At 35.4% G+C, this 18,714-nt stretch overlaps 1 long non-coding RNA gene across 1 annotated transcript in view; it reads right to left on the reverse strand.

Annotated features, from left to right (window-relative positions):
• The window catches only part of LOC141561626 (uncharacterized), a 43,368-nt gene extending 27,501 nt beyond the window's left edge, over positions 1-15,867 (reverse strand). Inside the window, exons 1-2 of the long non-coding RNA XR_012488097.1 lie at positions 15,756-15,867; positions 11,539-11,593 (exon numbers count right to left, since the gene is read on the reverse strand). This is a non-coding gene — a long non-coding RNA (uncharacterized LOC141561626). The remainder of the gene's footprint in view (positions 1-11,538; positions 11,594-15,755) is intronic.
• Positions 15,868-18,714: the final 2,847 nt, after the last annotated feature.

Consider the following 18,714-nt stretch of genomic DNA (forward strand, 5'->3'; position numbering starts at 1 on the left):
AGGAAGGATAAACTTTGAAGAATGAAATTCCAAAAAGCACAAAGGAAAATATTTCTAGTAATGAAGAAAAACAAGAATTGTGTAAAGTGATAGATGTGAATACTCAGAGAATTTATAATAAAAGCTAAATTTTATTGAGTGTGGTGAAAAAGTAAATACAAAAAAAAAAAAAAAAACAAAAAAAAAAACCAAACACCTAATGAGGAGAGGAATACCTTAAAAAGCAAAATTTGCCAAATGGGAGAAGACACACAAAAGCTCATTGAGGAAAATAACTCCTTAAAAAATAGAATTGAGCAAATGGAAGCTAATAACTTTATGAGAAATCAAGATACAATAAAGCAAAATCCAAAAGAATGAAAAAATAGAAAAAGGTGAAATATCTCAAAGGAAAAACAATTGACCTAGAAAATAGATACAGGAGAGATCATTTTAAAACTATTAATCTACTTGAAAGTCATGATCAAAAAAAAGAGTCTGCACATCTTCTTTCAAGAAAATATTAAGGCAAATTGACCTGATATTCTAGAACCAGAGGGTAAAATATGTTATTGAAAGAATTCACCAATCAACTTCTGAAAGAGATCCATAAATGAAAACTAATAGCCAAATTTTTTATTGTAAGCATCCAGAAAGATTTCAAGTATAGTGGAGTCACAGTCAGCATAACACAAGATTTAGCAGCTTCTATATTAAAAGACTGGAGGGTTTGGAATATGATATTCTGGAAAGAATCACCTACCCAGTAAAACTGAATATAATCCTTCAGAAAAAAAGGTAGAAATTCAATGAAATAGAGGATTTTCAAGCATTCATGATGAGATAACAGAGCTGAACAAAAAATTTTGGTTTTCAAATATAGGACTCAGGGGAATCATAAGAAGATAATCAGAAAAGTGATATCACAAGGGATTTAATAAGGTTTATCTGTGTACATTCTTGCATGGGAAGATGATACTTATAGTTCATTAGAACTGTCTCATAATTATGGCAGTTAGAAGGAATACATATAGACAGAGGGCACAGGTGTAAGTTGACTATGAAGGGAATAATATCTTTAAAAAATGAAATTAAGAGGTGAGAATAGAGTGTTCTGGGAAAAAGGAACAGGGAGAAGTGGGATGGGGTTAATTATCTGCCATAAAAAGAGACAAGAAAAATCTTTTACAGTGCAGGGGTAAAGGGGGAAGAGAGAGGAATGAGTAAATCTTACTCTCATTAGAATTGGCTCAAAAAGGAAATAACTTACACATTCAATATGGGTATAGAAATCTATCTTACTTTGTAGGATAGTAGGAGGGGAATGGGGTATGAGAAGGGGGGAGGGTGATAGAAGAGAGGGCACATTGAGGGAGGGAGTTGTCAGTAGCAAAACACTTTTGAGGAGGGATAGAATAAAAGGAGAGAGAATAAAAAATGGGAGGAAATACAGTTAGCAATAGTAATTGTAAAAAGTTTTTTGAAGCAAGTTTCTCTAATAAAGCCTTATTTCTTAAACACAAAGGGAACTGAGTCAAATTTATAAAAAAAATAAGAGCCATGCCCCAATTGATAAATGATCAAATATATGTGCTATGCCTAAAGGGCTATAAAATCATGCATATCCTTTGATCTAATAATATCACTACTGGGCTTTCCCAAAAGAAATTTTTAAAAAGAGGAAAATGACCTATAAGTGCAAAAATATTGATAGCAGCTCTCTTCCCAAGGCAAAAAATGGAAATTGAGGAGATGTCCATCAATAGGAAATGGTTGAATAAATTGTGGTATGTGATTATTTTAGAATATTATTGTGCTATGGGAAATTATGAGCAGGATCCTCTCAGAAAAGGTTGGAAAGTCCTCCATGAATTCAAGCAAAATGAAATGCATTGTGTACAAAGTAATAGCAATGTTCTGTGATGATTAGCTGTGAATGACTTTGCTATTCTGAGCAATACAATGATCCATGACTACTCTGAAGAACTTATGATGGAAAAATCCTATTCATACCTAGAGAAAGAACTGCTTGTATCTGAATACTGATTGAAGCATACTCTCTCTGTTTTTAAACTTTATTTTTCTCAAGGGTTTTTTTTTTGGGGGGGGGAGGGAAAGATCTATGTTTTCTTTCACAACATGACTTTTATGGAAATGTTTTACTTAATTTCCCATGTGCTTTCTTAATGGGGGTTGGGAATGGGGAGAAGGGAGAATCTAGAATTCAAAGTTTTATAAACAAATATAAAAAAATTTAAATGTACCTAGGGAAAAATAAAAATATTAAATTATATATACAGACATTGGGAAACAATCTTTCAGAGAACAAATACAAAAGGATAACATGATCCTGTAAGATCAGTGTCCTGAGTTCTAAAGCTCAGAATAAGTTTAAATTGGCAGGGAAAGATGAGAATAATAAAAAGTCTGGTTATGTTTTGCTTTGCTTTTTAACCATATGGGGAGAAAAAAAGAGTCAGAGAAGGGGTAGGATAAGTGTTTATGGTGGAACAGATGGTGATTACTGAAAACAGAAAAGAAGCCAGAGTTCCTAACTTTTTATTTTACTTCTATTTTCTCTTTCCTGGAGAACTCATGCTTTTAGATTAGAAATGACTAAACAAAAATTTAAAAAATAAGGAGTTTATGCTAAGAATAAGTAAGGAGGCCCAGATGGAACACTGAAAAGATTGTTGGATGTGAATACTGAATGACTGTTAGTGATCTCTAAATGAAAGTGGAACTCAGGAAAGGAACCATATTGAAAAATGACTACAGAAGAGATGATGTCAGCCTGACTTCATAAAAGAAAGACAATAGAATTACAAATTATAGGTTTGTGAGTTTAACTTCCACTTTCAGAAAATTCTAGAATGAATAATTAAAGAGATGGTTTATGAACATCTAGAAAAGGAAGCAGTGAACCCAAAGAACCAGAATGGCTTCATTAATAGTAAGTCTTGTCAGACTAATCTTATGTCCTTTTCTGACAAGATTACTAAACTGGTTGAGCAAGAGAATATGATAGACTCTCTTAGTTTTTAGCAAAGCATCTGACAAAGTATCTTGTACAATACTTGTGGAAAATATGAAGAGATTTTGGCTAGATAATATTACAGTTAGAAGGATTTGGAACTGAATAATGAGCTGGTCTTAAAAAGTACTCAGTAATGTTACCATGTCAACTTGAAAAGTTTTCATTGGAGTATTCTAGGGATCTATGCTAAGTCCTGTATTATTCAATATTTTTTATCAATGATTGGAATAAAGGACTAAATGGATTCCTTGTCAACTGTACAGATGACAAAAAGTTATGAAGATAGCTAATCCACTAGATGATAGGGCCAGGACCCTAAAAGATCTTGATAGGTTAAAGAGTTAAACTGAATCTAGTAAGATTATATTTTTTAAAAATATAAAATATTACATTTGGATTAAAGAAATCAACTTTACAAATACAATATGGGAATATAAATAAACAATAATTCCTCTGAAAAAGATCTGAGAAGTTTAATGGAAAATTACATTGACATGAATTTATAATGAGATATGTTAGCCAAATTTTAAAGAAAAAATTTTAAAAGCCAACACAGTTTTGAGAGAAATATATCTTCCAGATTGTGTTTAGAGTATTGTTTTCTTTTCTGTATACCACATTTTAGGAGATATATTGATAAAATGAAGAGCCCCCAGAAGAAGGCAACTAGAAAAATAAAGGGCTTCAAGTCCATGCCTTATAAGGATTCTAATGAATATCTTTTTTTTTTTTTTTTTTTTTGCTGAGGTAAAAGGGGTCAAGTGATTTGCCCAGGGTCACACAGCTAGGAAGTGTTAAATGTCTGAGACCAGATTTGAACTCAGGTCCTCCTGACTTTAGGGCTAGTGCTCTATCCACTGTGCCACCTAACTGCCCCATCTGTAGCATTTTTTATGGCAGGGCTATGTTTACCCTGGAAACTTGGAGCAAACATAATTCTCCTAAAGGAACTAACAAATATTCTCCTTGGTGGGCTTCTTGTCATGGAGTATCCTCCTGTACCTGTAAGGGGGGGGGGGCTGCTACATCTCAAGGGTCACATATCAAATGAGAATATTTAATGTAGTGCCTTCTTTATTCTCAGCCCATAAAAACCCCTTAGTGGAAAGGGACTTTGAGAATTCAATTAGGAAGTTTTGTACAACTTGTCTTTCAGCTCCTAACTCAAGACTCTGAATAAATGTAACCCTGGATTCTCCCAGCCAAGGAATTCAAATGTTGGTGCTTCCTTATAGTGGTGATGATGTATGTTGTATGTTGTTTGTGCCTTATGTTGTTTTGGTGATCACTATATTAATTGTGCATTACTTTTATACTATGTTTTCTCTTTTCTTCTATCTTGTTCAAATCAAGATTTTGAGCAGTAATAAACTGCTGTATTTCCCCCTTTTAAGACTATGCCTGTTGAATTCGAAATCCTCTGAATCTAAGTTAATCCTACATTAATCTTTGTTCCCAAATCTATTCCTCTTTTTAACTTCTCTGTTACTATTGAGTGCATCACTACCTTCCTAGTTACTGAGGCTCATGACCTAAGCATCATAATCGATTCCTAACTCTCTCTCCCCTTTCCTTCTATCCTATTCAATACATTGTCAACTCTATAGATTTTACCTTCAAAATATCTCTTGCTTATGCCTCCTTCTACCCTCTGATACTGCTACCCCTCTACTATAGGTCCTCATTACTTTATGCCTCAATTACTAGTTGGTCTGCTACAAGGTTTTCCATTCCATTCAGTTCTCCATTCAACTATCAAAAGTGATCTTTCCAAAGTGCAAAGCTGACCATGTCACACTCTTCTCAATAAATTCCAATGCCTCCTTTTTACCACCAGGATCAAATATAAAATCTTCTGTTTGGCATTCAAAGTCCTTTTTAACCTCCCTTCCTCAACCTTCCCATTCTTCTTGCACCTTCATCCCTTCTCACTCCTGCCATATACTTTTCCTTCTAGTGATTCTGGCTTCTTTGCTGTTTCTCCTACAAGACACTTTATTTCCCAACTCCAGGAACTTTCACTGATTGTCCCTCTTCATTTCTGCCTTCTGGCTTCCTTGACTTCCTTTAAGTCTCACCGTCTAGAGGAAGCCTTTCCTGATTCCCCTTAATTACTGCTTTTTCTCTGTTATTTCCAATTTATCTTGTTTGTAGATTGTTTTTACAAAGCTGCTTGCATGTTGACTCTCTTTAAACTGTGAGCTTCTTGAGAACTTTTGCCTTTATTTTTATCCCCAGTACTTAGAATAATATCTGGAACATAGTGAGTACTTAATAAATATTTATTGATTGATTCATTGACTACTTGCTTCCTAGAGGTCAGCTTGAAGCTACCTTGATGGGAGCAGCATAATGACATGATGAGGAGATTTCAGTGGAGTTAAGTCCGAGATGTGAATTGCCCTTCTGTACCTCACTAAGATCACTTCTTACATTCTTATATTCTTATTATCAGAATGTGCATTTGTGATAAAATGTGCCTCAAGTTTATGGGAGAAATATTTTATTTTTACTTTTATTAAAATGTTCTGGCATTATGTTTTTTCTTTGAACTGTGTCTTCTATCTCACTATTAAGGATAAACACATCAATTTGAGCTTATGAGCTTGGTTCTACTGGATATGAACCTGCAGGGTACTTGAATCCAAAGTCATCTTATCTAGGGGACATAAACTGCTCTTTAGATATGCCCTAGGTGCTATACCAGACTATCAGTTTCCTTCATAGTCTTTATTTTATTAGTAGTATAGGGATCCAATCTCTTGTAGGATTATTTTTCAATTGTAAAGTGAAAACCTTAGTTAAGTCACCATACATTTAATTCTGGAATTTTTGCTCAATATTTGTGACTCCAATTTGTAGTCCGAAGGAGAAATATTGAATGCAAAAAACTTTAAACTGCCTTTCACTTTAAACACTTCTCTTTTCATTTTCTTTCCCTGTCACTCAGCTCTCAAGGTAGTATTTTCCCTTATCTAGAATTTACTTCTTGCTAGGTTCTCCCAGGAAACTTCCTGGAATAAATAAAGCAAATCAGGGCAATCTTATGTATTAGTAGAGAGATATATGATTTTCTTCCTTGTCCTGCTATTGAGAATGAATAAATGAAAAGGCATGTTATATTCCAGGTATTATATAAGACCAAGAATATATATATATATTTGCATATATATATATATTCATATGTGTGTATATATAGACACAAATAGATAGTGTGTATACGTATATATACAGATACACAAACACACCAAGGAAAAAATCCATAGCTCCATGGAGCTTACATTTTAATAGGGAGAACTAATATCTGTAGAAGAGCAGTAACCACAGATATGTGTCTTGATTAGAGGAAATGAAAAAATTATGTCTGTATGGAACAAAGTCATCCATTTTTTCAATGAGAAATCAATTTCTGGTCTCTCTTCCTAGTTCTTGTGTTAGAAAGAATAAACAAATGATTTATAAAATAGATATTAAATACTCCCTATGTAGTAAGCACAGGAAATATAAATATTCAAAGAGGCAGTCAGAGACTACAAGAAGTATGCAATCGAATAAGAGCAGATAACACATACAGAGAACTAGTGTTGACTAGGGAAGGCTGTCTTGAAATCACAAGAACAGTAAGTGAAATAATAGAGCCCTCCACTATTGGCATGCCTTTCCAAGAAGCAAGATTTGAAATCAGTTTTCAGAGCAAGAAATGGAAGAGTAAAAATATACACATACTGAAAGAGTAGGAAAGGACAGAATGAAAGAAATGTTGTGGTCTGGAGAGTTGAGATTAATGGCTTAGTTTTTCACAGTTGTGTTTTCCAGAGATTAGGTTTGGAGGTGAAATAGCAGCAGCAGCAAAGCTGTTGCCAGGAGAAGAAGCCTAGTGAAAGGAAATCAGTCATATTGAAGCAACTTTAATCCTTCATTCATTCATCACCAATTTTATTGGCTACAGCTGGCAATGGAGCTCAAGGACTCATGTGCAATGTCCAGAATGAGGAGAACAGGATACTACCATCATTCACTTTGGCCCTGCATGTAATCATGGTTGAATACTAAATAAATCTCATTCAAAGACCTTCTTCAGGTTTTGTTAACTTCTTTAATTGGCCACACCAGCTTCTGTCTCTCATTACCACCAGCCCTTACCTGACCACAACAGATTAGTGGACATGTGGCATTCTGTAAAGGGTACCAGATTTAGAATCAAATGGCCTGAATTAGGATTCTAATTCTGCCACTTATTACTTGTTCACCCTCACACAAGTAATTTCTTTTCTCTTGGATTCATTTTCCTAATCTTTAAAATGACCAGATTGGATTAGATGATCTCCTATGCATTTTCAAACTCTAAAATATCATGATCCTGTGGTTCCTAATTCTTCAGATCCTGTTGGTACTAATGTACCATCCTTCTGGAACCATAACCAGGAATCCCAGGACCTGAGATTCTCCCCTGTTTGTCACACATAACACTCCGTCTTCCATCTCCATGTATTTGCACAGATTCTCCAAAATGCATGTTTGAGCTATACTTCTTCTAAGCCTCTACTTCATCAAATTCCTCTATTTCTTAATGATACAGTTCAAGCCTTTTTAATACATGAAAACTTTTCTGCTCTCCTCATCAGCTAGCAATCTCCCTAACTATGTTTATTGTATCATATTATATTTATTGTATTATGGCTCCACATACTCTTTCTTTTCTCTTCAGGTTGAATCAGTTACCCAACCCATACTCATGATAGCAAGTAGGGGGTTTTCAGAGGAGGTGTTTTCACTACCACAACTAACTCTGGGGATTCTAGGAATAGGAATATTTTATTCCTGTTAGTAATAATTGTAACTCCTAATTCCTTGTTGTTGCATTTCCCATTTAGCAAATAACCAATATAACACTATCAGTTTTTTTTAGTTACTTTTAAAATTATCAAGTATTTATTTCCTTCTTTAATCCTGCTTCTCTGCTCTCACTAATAAAAAGGAAAAACAAAATTCTTGTACCAAACCTGTATAATCAAGCAAAACAAATTCTCATGTTGGCCATGTCCAAAAATGTGTATTTCCTTCTGTATATTTAGTCTGTCATTCTATCATGGAGATATCATCCATTCTTAATTAGAAATATTCACTATACAGAAGATAAAGCAAGAATAATTAATACATAACATTTTACCCATAAACCTGGAACCACTCTTCCACTAAGTCACATAGGGCCTATGGGTGAGAATAGGAACAAATTTCTAAAACCTATAGCATAGAAACATATGAATAAGGAACACATGTGCCTGTGACAAGTCACAAGTTTGGACTATGAGACGAGATGTTATCTATTCCCTTTTTTGGAATAATTTAAATAAAATTTTATTGATGGGTTGGACTGGTCTTTTTCTGCACATCTTCACTCTATAGATTGATGGGGCCATTTATTTGCTATATGTCACTCTATTGACCTGCTGAAGCAATATTAAGCTCTGAGAGATAAAACAGAAACTCTCTGCCTGGCAACTGTAAAACTTTCCCAGATCTCCTGGGTTGTCTGGATTCTGAGTGGTTTCTACCTTTCAGGCAGTAAATGAAAGTATAAGGAAAGATAAAATCAATCATTTCCCCTTCAGGTAGCTCTTCTAAATAGCAAAGCTTTTCTTCTGAACACCTCCATTATGCAGTAAAACTGTCCTCTAATCAGCTTGTTCAAAAAGCAAAGTTTTTTAACTGGAAACTGAGTGGATGCCCATCAGTTGGAGAATGATGGATGAGAGAATGGCTTAATAAGTTAAAAATATTATTGTTCTATAAGAAATGATCAGCAGGATGATTTCAGAAAGGCCTAGAAAGAGTTACATGAACTTAAATGAAGTGAGTAGAACCAAGAGAACATTGTACCTAACAACAAGAAGATTATGTAATGATCAACTCTGATGGATATGGCTCTTTTCAACAATGAGGTGATGATTCAGGCCAATTCCAATGGATTTGTGATGGAGAGAGTCATTTGTACCCAGATGGAGGGCTGTGGGGATTGATTGTGGATCACAGGGGCAGCTAGGTGGCGAAGTGGATAGAGCACCAGCCCTGAATTCAGGAGGACGCGAGTTCAAATGTGATCTCAGATATTTAATACTTCCTAGCTGTGTGACCCTGGGCAAGTCACTTAACCCCAGCCTCAGGGGTGGGGGGGAAGATTGTGGATCACAGGATAGTATTTTCACTTTTTTGTTGTTGTTTGCTTGCTTTTTTCTATTTCTCATTTTCCCCATTTTTGATCTGATTTTTTCTTTTTTTTTCCAGTTTTTTACAACTTTACTTAATTTAATATACATTTTTATTTTTTAATTAAAGCTTTTTATTTTCAAAATTTATACATGGATAATTTTTAACATTCACCCTTACAAAATCTTGTGTTCTAATTTTTCCCTCCCTTTCCCCACTCCCTACCACAGATGGCAAGTGATCCAATATATGTTAAACATGTGCAATTCTTCTATAAATATTTTCACAAATATTATGCTACACAAGAAAAATCAGATCAAAAAGTAAAAAATGAAAAAAAACAAAAACAAAATGCAAGCAAACAACAACACAAAGAGTGAAAATACTATGTTATGGTCCACATTCAGTTCCCACTGTCCTCTCTTTGGGTCCAGATAACTTTCTTCATCATAAGACCATTGGAATTGGTCTGAATCATCTCATTGATAAGAGCCATGACCATCAGAATTTGATCTGATGTTTCTTGTGCAGCACGATAAATGTGGAAATACACATGTGTAAAGGAATTACATATGTTTAAAATATATTGAATTGCTTGATGTCCCTAGGGGGTAGGGAAAAGGAGGGGGGGAATTTTGGAACACAGGGTTTTGCAATGGTGAATGTTAAAAATATCTTTGCATATATTTTGGAAATAAAAGGCATTTAAAAAAAAAAAAAAAAAGCAAAACTTTTTCTCACAATCATCTCTTCCAAGCTGCAAATGGTAATGCAGACTCTGAGGTTTCTTCTCAAACCAATTCAGAAGTCTGGTCTTGCTCTTTAGAGATATTATTCTGTTCATACAATGGCCTCATGTGAAATGAGTCACTAGTCTAGCCTACAGTAAGAAATCAAAAATCTGTTAGCTAAGTGGAAAGTAAACAGTACACAATTATGCAATCATTCCCAAACAGTTCTGGGTATTAGACTCTTCCAGTTATCCACATCAAATTAGTCATAAATAATGAGTCATGTGTAAATCAGATGCTGGCACATTGACACTTTGACCATCTTTGCCTTGAGTAAGTACTTTTCCTCCAAGAGAGGGCTTTTTTTTAGTGTTTCTCATATTTAAATATTTACCCCATATGTACTTGACCATGTACTTGTTTTCCCATTAGATTATAAACTCCTTGAGAATATAGATTGTTTCATTCCCTGTGTTTATATCACCAAGGGTTAGCTTGTGTTTTGTCTATTAATAAATGATTATAAATTTATTGATTAATTGATAGAGGGTAATTCGATTGAGTAAGACTTGACTATTGGAACAGACGATAGGTTGCAGGTTCAATTGTGCTAAGGTAACCTCAAAGAGTTTTTCTGGTCCATTATGGTGTTAAGAGGAAAGATGGACTTGACAAAAGAATACTATGGTATAATCGTCCCTGCCTCTGGAATAAAACCTTTCAGCCTTTCAGATTTTGGTACCCTGGACAGAGCTCCATTTGCTCCAAACCAGTTAGTTACAACATGATACCACATTTAGGAAGTAAGCTAGACTCACTTGAGTGAAAACCTATTCCTTTCCTTTAAAACTCATAATCTCAGACAGTCTCAGGGAGCTACTCAGGTATGGCCAGAAGAAATCTATGAAGAGCTTGGAGGGGGTGACCCTTTAAAGTTCTTTGCTGATCTCCCTTTCTCTTCCTGTTTGTGACTAGAAGATCAACCCATTCAAGGTCAAGTTGTATTCTTTTCTAAAGGACTGATTTTCCTCATCTGTTTTGTCTTTGTACCAAAGAGTTTCATTTTAGGTCTTGATCTTTTCCTTTTGTGAATTCAAACTCATGATAATAAGGCCAGTTGTTTAATGCAATTCTAATTTTTCTGGCTTTTGTTTTGGGGTATTTTTTTTAACTTCCTTTATCTGTGTCAGAAACTACAAGTTCTACTGGAAAGAACATTGAATTTAAGTTCCAGAACTTGAATATGTGTGTGTATGTATATACATATATGTGTGTGTGTATGTGTGTGTGTGTGTGTGTGTGTGTGTATCTTTTGTTACTATATGACCTCTCACAGTTCACCTTCAGATTTCAGTTTCCTCACCTGGAACATGAGAAACTTAGACTAGATGATAGCTAAGATAACTCATCTATATGATGCTTCATTAATGGAATAATGATAGTTGCTTTGAATTTAGAGACTGAGGACCAAAGTTTGAAGCCCAGTTGAATTAATCATCAAAAATTAGCTTTAAAAGTTTGAAATTAGAGGAGTATCTACTTCTGAGACATGACTTGGGCTCAAACCCCAGTACTGCTACTTACAAGCTGTATCATCCTGGGTAAATCATTTTTCCTCTCTGGATCTCAGTTTCTTCAGCTATAAAATGAAAGGACTGGGTTAGAGGATCTTCTCTGCTTACTACTTCCTCTAAGAAGTAGAGACTTCTCTCTCTCCCTTCCCCTCCCCCCAAGTCTTTGGATCATTTGTAAAGGAAAGACTATGATACATGTTTAATAAGTGGACCAAATTAAATTCTTCGAAGCACATCAGAAACCAGTAGAAGACTAATCACTTTAAGTATCAAGTTGGATGAGTCCATCCATTTATTTCTCCAGAAAGGACCTACCCAAAATTCAATTTAGTTTTTCCCAAAGCACATTCACTAATAATGACTAATATATAGAATCCATCAACAAAAAAGAAAAGTAGCTGACCGTAATGAAAAGAACAATGAGCCTTGCACAACATCACTGAAATTGAGCCCTGGTGCTGACATTTACCAGCTGTATGACTTCAGGTAAGTTCTTTCACCTACCTTTGCCTCATTTCATAATATTTAAAATAAAGATGGGAAAGTGAGATCTTTATCCTCAATATCCACCCCCATCCCAGTATTCACAGATATTCTCTGCCTGTTCCTACTGGATAATCATCTCTTGAGAATTTTCTAATGGGCTAAAAATCACCTAATCTATCTGATCCTCATGTTCCTCATCTCTAAAATAGGGATGATCAAATTTACCCCATATACATTAAAGAGATGATACAGGGATCATATGAAATAGTATATAATAAGGGTTTAGCTGCATCCACAAAGATACTGCTAAGGAAACCTTGGGGACCCAGGTAACAAGCTCTGGTTAGGTGATTTACCCAGGATTCTCCAAATCCTTTCGGTCTTGTTCTTGACCCTTGGGATGCATTTCTAAGAAAAAGGAGTGACAAATGAGACGATACATGCAAAGTATTTAACAAACCTTAAAGCATTGTAGAAATGCTAGCTCTTATCATTATATCATTATAAAAGGAGAAGTGATTGCAGATGACTAAAGAAAGAAACCTATTCAGGAGAAGCCAATCAGAGCAGCTGCAAGAAAAAAATCCATGCAGATCTGCCAATGCGGGTCCAGGACCCTGGGACACTGGAAGCGTTTGTATTGTGAGCAACAGACTTCATTGAATCAGTATTTTGCTGACTAAGCACAAACCAAAGTGCTTCAAGGCAGTAACTTGCAGCCCCTGGAGTAGTGAGAGATCTTTGCTTACTTAACACTCCTTTCTACTCCTTCTCTGTCTCCCTCCAGTGAGAAGATTTTCTTGTTGTTAGTTACACCCCACCCCCACCCCCAACTTTGTTTTGGGTTTTTCGTGTTTTTCATTTTTTCTCTGCTTGGCTGCCAGACATGTGGATGGCGAATAGATGGGAGATAGTTTGGGCTTTTCTGATTAGTTTTAGGTATTATCAAAAATGCTTCTATAAGTCTTATAGACATTAATATTGATCCTATTTACGTATTATGTGCATAACTAGAAAGATAAAAGCAATATTCCCTTTCAATGTTGGGAGCTGTATTTATACAACTAGAAAGTAAACTGATTGGAACCAGAACATGACAAATAGTTACACATGAACCTAGAGGTTGCCAAGACCATAAAGGGGCTCTAGACCACAATCCAGACATCCCCTTCAGACTGAGAGACTTAATGCAAGACCTAGTCCCAGAGGGAAGAGAAAGCTGGCAGGCAACACTGGTTGGGACTGGAGGAGCTTTTTCTTCCCCAGAACTAACCAAATGAGGGTGGTCAAACTGTCAGTTCTTGGAAATGGGTTTTCTAGACTTGCTCACATGCTCCCTCTGGTGGCTAATATTTATTGGGGAAACACTGTAAAAAATATCAGTTTGGTTGCCTCCAGGTATAGAACTTTTCTGTTCTCCCTTTTTTCCCAGGCCATCTCCCTCCAATGTCCTGTCCCTGACTCTATGGATCTGAGCAATGAATGATTCAGAGACGAGTGAGAAGGGACTGAAAAGATGGAATAGTAATAATAATAGTAATAACAACAAAACTCAAATCCCAACCATGGCACAGTGGAGAGAAAGGCAAGGATAAAATAAGGGAATGACTTCAACATAACGTACAGTAGGGATTCTGTGTTTCTTGTAGTAACTATGAAAGCCTGACAGAAACCTCCAAGTTCTAGGCAAATGGGATCAGATAATATCACTAACTAGGTATAGCATATGCTATAATGATATAAGTAGTCCTGTAAATCTAAGAAACAGTGAAGGATTGTAGACTGCCCCTATTTAGAACCATTATAATTGGCTTGGAGTAAGAAGTGTCTCTCCTTTGTGTTCTGATACAAGAACAAGTCAGAAAGACCAATATTCTACCTTGTAGAAATTCTGTAATTATAGGTGATAAAATGACTAAGATTGATTCTGCATAATTTTTTTTAATTGATCATATTTACAGTTAGCTGATTTTGTCACATTACTGTTTATATTATGGTTATTTATCTCTAAACTCAGTTCAAGAATTCAGCTAGCCTGTAATGAGTTAAGTTTAGGAATCCAGTTCTGCTAATCACTGTTCTATTCTTGCCTCAAGAAAGTCTGCTATTCTTGAGGAATGTGGGTGGGTACTGAGGAATCAATCCAGTATCTATATACTTAATAGTTATCCTTCAGGAATGTCTGGTACACTATATCTGCTCATGCAGGTGAACTCAAAAAATAAGCATTTCTTAGTCACAGGAAGAAAGGAGGGGGTTGTCATTAGCCCCTTGTTCCCAATTTCCAACCAATCATATTGGCCCACTTTTTTTTTTTTTTGAAGGAAGATATGGAGCAGAGGTGAGAAGAGAGATAAATCTAATCATGGAGAATCAAAATAATGAAACAAATGCTAAATGAGTCAAAAGATATGAGTTGGATATTCAATTCTGCTATTTAATTCTTGTGTGTCCTTGAACAAATAATTTCACTTCTCCCTATTTCAGTCATCATCATCATCACTAGTATTTATATAGTGCTTATTTTGTGGCAGGCCATTGTACTAAGAGTTTTTAAATTATTGTCTAATTTGATCCTCGAAACAATCCTGGAAGATAGGTGATTTTATCATCCCATTTTACAGATGAAAAAAACTGAGACAAACAGGTTAATTGACTTGGCCAAAATCACACAGCTTATAAGTATCTGGGGCCAAATTTGAATTTATGATTTCTTTATTTCAGGAACAGTGCACTAGCCACTACACCACCTAGCTGCTAGGATAGGATAGGATAAGATAGGTATGCTAATCACCTGATTTCTCTCAGGTTCTTGCCCCTCTAATGTTCTTAGTTTGGCTCTATAACCTGCCTTCTTGGCCTTTTAGAGAGGGAAAAAAGAAGCAGCAATTATCTCCTTGTCCTGAAAACTGCCTAGTCAGTAAGCAAGCTTAGAATTTACTAAGTCATTTCCTGGGGCTGCATTGCTGCAGGATGAGGCTATCAATTTCTGTCTTTTATTCAATACTTCCAAGTATCCATGATTTCATTGATGTGGCTTCTCTCTCCACAAACAGCATTTATGCTGATTCTCATATATCTAAAAATGTCAACGATAGAATCTGTTTTATTTATCTCTGCAGGTTGACCCTCTCTGAACTTGATTAGGGAGGGAGAGAGACAGAAGGAAAGGAGGATGAATGAGGAAAGGAGGGAAGGAGGATGAAGAAATGGAGGGTGGGAAGGAAGAAAGGGAGGGAGGGAAGGTCAGAAGAAAAAGAATTATAGAATATGATCAATTGAATTCAACTAACATTTAATAAACACTTTGAAAGACACTGTGTTAGATATTGAGGATACAGAGATTTAAAATATGACAATTGCAAACAAGTATAATACATGTTAAGGATTGCTAGAATAATGGAGAGATCCAGACAAAATGGTCTAGTGATATTTGAAGAGAGAAGGGAAAGCCATAGCTGAGGTAGTTGAGGTGATCCTTGGTGGAAGAAAATTCCAAAAAGTGGAAAGAGTAGGATGTTAAAAGTTAGTAGACCTCATTTAAAGTCCTGTCTCCACCAATTAATTCCCTAGAATTTTAAGCATTGTTCCTCAGTTTCATCATCTATAAAATTGTGGTAAAATCAACTATCTCCTCCATTTTCTCACATTATAGTGAAAATGATATGTCATAGTATTTTCATACATCAGCTACCAAATTTGGACATTTTCATTGGTTATTGTAAGAAATAAGCACCTTACCATGAATTCCAGGAAGAATCCAGGAAAAATTTATTTTACATTCTTGCAAGAGCTGGTATTTAAACTAGTAAGTACATTCTTGAATTGCAAAAGCATAGCTTTTTATTCTCTGTTCCCGAAATGCAAGTCCCTTCTCTATCCCCTCCACTGGCTGAGTTCTATAAAGGTTACAGCTTATCCATGGTACCTAATTCCCTTACCTGAGCACAAGTCCCCACCCCTGATTACATCTCCCATTAGCATTCACTTTATTTGGTCATAGTTCCCCATGAGTGACTGTATTGGCAATCCCTCTATAAGTTTTGTTCCCTTTGTTCCATATCAACCTAATCTTTAGATTTCATTTCTTAGGTTTCAATTTCATTTCTCTAATATTTTTTATATAACTCTGTAGAAACTATTCCCTCAATCAGTTCTCACACTATCACCTAAGCCTAGAATGCATGCCTTTCTCACCTCTGCCCTCTGGCTTTTCTGGATTTCTTCAAATCTCAGTAAAATCACACCTTCTGCAAGAAGCCTTTCCTGATACTCATTAAGACTAATGCTTGTCTTCTGAGATTATCTCTAGTCCTGTATTTAACTTGGTTGTGCAAAGTTGTTTGTAGCATTTTTCCCCCCAATAGACTGTGAGTTCCTTGGGAGAAAGACTTTTTTTTTTTTTTTTTTTTTTTTTTTGCTTTTGCTTTTCTTTATATTCCCAGAACTCTACACAATACCTTACACATAGTAGACACAAAATACATGCTTATTGACTTGAGTTTTGCCAACAAGTGATTGGTAAGAAACAGAAGGATAGCTGCTAACAGAGAAGTAACTTTGTGGGGTACCTATTGCTCCTTCAGGACCCAAGGAAACCAAGACCAAACTTTAGCCCAGAGTTATAAATTTTTTCCAATACATGTACTTCCCATCTGGGTTTCTACTATGGAGTTTCTATTAGCCCTTATACATATCAAATGTGATATCTTGATTATTCCTGATTTTGTCTTCTGTTCAGATGTTATAATTGTTGTTGCTTTTCCTTCTCTTAAGTTAGTCAGTCAATAATTATTTTTAAGTATCTTAAATATTTAATTAATGCTTAATAATTTAATATTTAAATAAATCTGGAAGGGGTAGACCTTTAGGGTTTCCGATCAAAACAGAAATGATTGCTATTTACATTCAATATGAGTCAGTTAGGACCTACACAATGACCAAATAGGGCTTGACCTGAGTCGTATTGGTGGCCAATCAATGAGAATCAGATTGGTTTTGATTTAAGGCATGGTCTTTAAGAAATAAATATAGCCAGTCTATATGAGTAAAAGAAGTCTGATAGAATGCAAGTATAGATTAAATCAAACAGAAAACTTGCCCCTCAGATTAGAACATTTAGATCAAAGGAAATGGATAAAACTGAAAAGTAGCAGATTCTCATAAGATTCATAATTATCAGCTCAAATACTTCCTGGTGACACATGAATCACCACAAAGTATAACTCCAATTTCTTTTTTGATGTGAAGTTGACCCCATTTTTCTTAATAGAAGGAATCACATACTTATTACTAAAAAAAATAAGAATAAGAATAAGAATAAGAATACCAATGATTCCTCCAAATACAGACCAATTAGTTTTATGTACTTTACACAAGACATCCAGGTGATGTAATGGAAAGAATGCTGGGCCTGGCATCAAAAAACCTAAATTCAAACGTGACCTCTGACACTCCCCAGCTGTGTGACCCAAGATTAAGCATTTAATCTCTATTTACCTTAATCCACTGGAGAAGGAAGTGGCAAACTGCTTTCATATCTTTGCCAAAAAAAAAAAAAAAAAAAAAGGAAAAATCCCATATGGATGGGGTCACAGAGTCAGACATGATTGAACAACTTTGCACAAACCATTCAGAAGGTGTATTATCCTAAAAATCTATAAACACTTACTTAAAAAGAAAAGTAATGAGGAGTGTATTGTGCCAGAAGGTTCAGATATAAAGATCAACTTTTTATCATTTCATAATTATTGAATAAGCCTCTTAAAAGTGCTGTAAAATTTGTTGATTTTTACCAAGTTTTTGCCTCAGTTCTGTATAATAGAGTTTACTGGTGTATTGTGAAAATATAGTATAGTGAAAATGTATAAAAGTGACACAAGTATAATAAGAATGCTAAGATATTTGGTGGTATTTTGATGGCAATTCAAGACCAGGTCATTATCACCAGCTATTATAGAAGAACTCTCCTTAAGGAGCCCAGACTTAACCACTGCACATTGTGTAAAGAGTCAGACAATTTCTACAATACCTGTAATGTGGTCAAAATTAAGAGATATGATGGGTTTTTGTGCAGTCATGTCTGACCCTTTGTGACCCCCTTTGGAGCTTTCTTGGCAAAGATACTGGTTTTGATTTGCCATTTCCTTGTCTACCTCATTGTACAGATGAGAAAACTGAGGCAAGCAGGATTAAGTGACTTACTGAGGGTCACACAGCTAGTGAGGATCTGAGGCCAGATTTAAACTCAGAAAAACAAGACCAAGCATTATCCACCGTACTACCTAGCCCTATGCACACAACAAACTTTTAAACATACATATATCAACATATTCACCACTTTTTGGTCTAGACAATCAACAAAACAATAAATCAAGCCCTAATTTGTAGGTTTGCTGATGTCCGAGATGTAAATACTCACACTGAAAAGTTTATAATCAGCCCCTAGGAACCTGTACAAGTTGGTTCCATACACAGGGAGTGCTTTCTGAGCACTTTCCATGATTTTCTGCCTCTAATTCATAGTTCTTGCCTGAGGTACCCTCCTTCTCCCCATTCTAAACATGTCTATATCCTGTTTATTTTCTGAAGATGTACCCGAAATCTTTCATAATCTTTTCAGAGCTCTTGTAAAAAATGTGGTCCCTCCCTTTCTGCCTCCCTTTCACCCTCCTCTTCTGTTCTTCCTCCACATTTTGTA

The sequence above is a fragment of the Sminthopsis crassicaudata genome, chromosome 3 (genome assembly GCF_048593235.1).
Source record: "Sminthopsis crassicaudata isolate SCR6 chromosome 3, ASM4859323v1, whole genome shotgun sequence".
NCBI classification, from domain to species: Eukaryota; Metazoa; Chordata; class Mammalia; order Dasyuromorphia; family Dasyuridae; genus Sminthopsis; species Sminthopsis crassicaudata.